This window comes from Cyrtonyx montezumae, unplaced genomic scaffold, assembly GCF_038088225.1.
Source record: "Cyrtonyx montezumae isolate F1298 unplaced genomic scaffold, pur_monq_1.0 scaffold_3, whole genome shotgun sequence".
NCBI classification, from domain to species: Eukaryota; Metazoa; Chordata; class Aves; order Galliformes; family Odontophoridae; genus Cyrtonyx; species Cyrtonyx montezumae.
The window spans coordinates 128370056-128374344 of NW_027072034.1; positions in this window are offsets into that span (position 1 = coordinate 128370056).

Below are 4289 nucleotides of genomic sequence, written 5' to 3' on the forward strand. Positions count from 1 at the left end.
TTCCTGGAGCCGCGCTGGGGGGACGGGGCGGGCCACGCCGCTGCGTGACTGACGGAGCACCGCCCCGGCCCTCAGCGGTAGCGGGCGTGGCCTCGCCTCGCGTGGAGTTGGCTTCGTGCTCTAGCAAGCCTTGGTGCTTATCGCAGGTTAACCGTCACCCTTAGTGGAACAGGCTCAAAAGTGATAGTCACCTTCTGACTACAGGCTTCGTTTCCTGTTGTTATCTTAACTTGGTCGTTGTCGTGACTCTAGTTGTTCCACTTGTGCTGTTGTTACGGGCACTAATTGCCTTCCTAAATAGTGCATAGTGAAACTGATAAATCAAGCCCGTGAGAACTGAGAGCAGTAAAAGCTCAGCGAGCTCGGCTCGCTGGGGTCCTCTGTGGAACCTGGCAATAATGAGACAAGAACAGGAGAGAGTGGAAATCAACCGCTGTAGATGTGTGCCAGGAAGACAACAACAAAGACTGGATTATTTGACTTTTTAGAATTCAGGTGAAGAACTGCAGATTACCCCAGAGAAATGCTACAAAAAGCAGACCCACTAACTTCAGTACATCAGGTGCAAACTAATGCTGGAAATTTCTAAGATAAACATTGTTTTTCTTGTATCATTAAAGAACTAGAGTCCGACAGCCCTGGTCTTCCTCTCAGTGTTCCCTCAGCCAAATGAGAGGAGAGCTGATGGCCCTTCTGACTCCGTCATTGCCTGCACCTGCATTCTATAGAAAAAAAGAAAAGACTTTATCTGGGAAACAGATGCTTTTTGTTTCTCACGTGCTGGTTCACTTGGCTGGGTTTCCTTCAACACACTGTTCTGCAAGGCCTGTCAGCTCCCATGACCCTGAAAACATGAGGCAGTTCCTCCATACCTTGCCCCAGATGCACAAAGCATTTCATCCCAAAACCAAGGGGCCAGAAGAGGACCAGGAGAACTCCAAGGAAGGAACTGAGGTAGTGCAGCCCTCTTGCATGGGCTGGACTGGTAGCAGACCAGACTGGGGATTCTTGGCAGAACCACTCCAGAATTCATTCAAAAATACCCATACTGTTTTTATTTGATTCCCACCTGACTCCCAGCTCACCAGTCACACAGAGCCCAAAGGGAAGAGTATCAAGCACAACTCAGGAAATGAAACCTAGAACATCCCTGGGAGCTAGTGGAGAGTAAACAACCATGGTGGTTTCACACTGATGGGTTACTAAGCTCCATCACTCCTCTCTCCCTTCCCCTTCTGAAAAGGAGGAGAAAATATAACAAAAAAAAAAAAAAAAGGTTAATGAGTGAAGATAAGGACAGGAAGATCACAGTTACTTACTCAATACCTTCTCCCTCAGCCACAAGATGGATCCAAAAGGTAGGAAAATTCTGATAAGTATGCACAATGCCTGAACAGTAGGCCCTGATCTGAATGCAGCAGTAGTAGTTGGTTGCTTTCCCACAGCATTCTTCTAGAGAAACTGGCTGCTCATGGCTCAGACAGCTGTACTGTTCAGTAGGTGGAAAACTGATGGGCTGAACGTTGGGATCAGAGTGTCATAGTGAATGGAGTGTAGAGACATATGGAGTGAAATGCAGGTCTGGAGAACTGTGCTAGTTGGAAAGCACAGACTTCCAGGCTTTGCTCGTCTCAGTATAACCACGCTTTGCTTTCTGGAATCAGCACTTCCTCTGCTCCCACATAATCTTATCACCACCAACTTTGTCTCTTCACCTCTGCTTGGGGAAGGGCAGGAACAGAAAATGCTGTGTGTCAGTTTTACAGTTGAAAGGCTGTAGGCTGAAACACATAAGTCCCTGGAATAAACATTATGTTGACCAGACTGAGTTGCAGAGGCTTAAAAACTTCCATGAAAAACAAACAACAAAGAGTATAGGAATAAAGGCAAATCAGGGTTGTTGTTTTATCCACATTTGATTATTAGTCAGCAGTATATCTCAAGCTAGTGAAAGAAACCCCATAGGTTGGTTACCCACAGAATGTCCTCAGGAAAGGTGAGTTTAAATTACATGTGCATGAAGGCTTAAAATGACAAAGGAGAAAACAGCTGAGAATTGACCCAGGGAACCTCTGGGTGGAGGTGATGCAGTGCAGTTGCAGGCAGCTGGACAGCAGTTGACTGAATGTATGTATATGATCCAGTGTTTTTTGTAACTCTTAAGTTCCTTAAAGGATGCTAACATTGTTGGAAAGGGAAGTTGTGGGAAAAGTAAGAAGCAGAATCTGCTTCGAGGGGAAAGCTGATGGTTTTCTGTCCAAAAAGCAGGGCTCGTTGAAATGCCCTTTGGAAGCAGCTCTGGCTCAGGAAATGGCAAGTTAGATCCTTAGCTGACACCACTGAAGGTTTGCAACACAGAAGATACCCTTGCAGACAAAACTTTTACTGTCTGCCTTCCGCTGAAGCTTTTGAGACATTTTATTGCTATAGTCAAATTGTTTTCTGCATTTGATTTAAATACTTAGGAGGCAGGACAACTAAATCAGAGTAAGCTTATCTATTAAGCAGTCAACTTCACCTGGAAACTACCTTCCTTTGTTCTGCATCATTTAATCCATTTCCACTTTTGTAGTTTCACAGAGGGAAGGGAAACGATTCCATGTATGACAGCTCTCATTAGCTCTCCTTTTTTCCAACACACCACCAAAGAAGTCATTCAAATCAATTTATCAGAAGCGCAGGTTAATGCTCCCAGCCTAATTTCAGTCCAAAAATATTTGTGTTAAGTAGTCCACAAATCATAGTCTTCCTCTTTTTAAGAAGCCTAGGAGATTTCAGTGGCAGAGAGGCTAGTGTTGATAGTGTCAATGAGATTAACTAGGTCAAAAATGTATGTACAGTTGTTCTGGAGCCTGCTATCTCCTACTTTCCTGAACTGCCTGGTTTATAGTGAGCAATATTATGCAAGAATAGAGAAAGAAAAGGTGAGAGGAAAAAGCCTTCTTGCTAGAGCAATAAATGCCAAAAAAAAAAAAAAAGATAAAACAACCCCCCCAAAAAAAAACAAAAAAACCCCCCAACCAAATACAAAAAGGCATGCCAGAGTACTCTCCTGCCACGTGCCTGTGTAACATCCAACATCCATTAAATGTACAGCAACACACCTTGTAGCAAACAGGAAATATCAAATGTAATGCTAATACCAAACGTAACCTCCCAAGACAGTTTGTGGACACATACACAAAACAAAATTTGATTTATTTTGTAAGATTAGCTTTCCACCATAAACAGACTTGTTAGAGCATCAGACAAGTCAGGGCTAAATTGAGATAATACATGGGCAGATTGCCTCTCTGGGCAGCAACAGGTAGGTGAAGTGTCTGACCTCAACCTGTGAGCTGCTCCCTGAGAGGAAGTGTCTCTCACCTCTCCTGGCATGGAATTCATTGCTGTTATTACACACCTGGAAAAGGCCTTGCACACCTGAAAGGCTATCTGCCTCTAATAGCTATGTCACCACCTTGTATGTAAACTAGTCTATCTCTGAAGTATGCCTTTTATCTTACAGACTTGCAGCTGTGTTTCCTTAATAATTATTTTACTTCACAGCAGGAAGTCCTGTTGCACACAAAAGGAGTTACAACCACAATGATGTCTGTGCATTTTTAGTCTAGATAACGCAGGTATATAGTAATGGTACATTGTACATTAGAAAGCATCCTTAGGATATCACCACACTCCACTCCCAGTTGCTGCTTGTGGCTTGGATAAAGAACCTACTACAGTTGAGAGAATTACAAATTTAGTTACGCTGTAGTTAAGCAAGCTTTTTACTAAGGAAACATTTTTCCCAAGGAAAATATTAAATCCTATGCAAGAATCCTAGCTCACTCCCCACTCCGTTCCTTGAAAAACACCTTTGAATATAGTTAACATCAAAGAATAAAGAAATGCAAAGATACAAACTGATACATTTTGAAAAAGAAATGTCAACACAACTAAAATCTCTTCTAAAACCCTTCTGAAATAGGTTGCTCTGAAAATAGTGCCTCCTATTTATTCCCTGTAAACTACAACACATACAAATAACATACTAGCACTATTTCATAGAGCAATTTCTCAGCTACAAAACACTGTTCTTCAATATAGTCATCACTATTAGCTATGAATTTTTTCCAGTGATGAAAAAGAACCTGCATGCCATGTTCATCAAAAGCAGCATGTCGTCTGAAACGTGGCTTGTCTTACACAATGCTGTCCCTGCTGTTGAAAAACACCACCCACTGCCTCACTGCACTCACATTCACTGTCTGGTTTCCATAAACGTCAAGCAAGTGTCAATGAAGGCC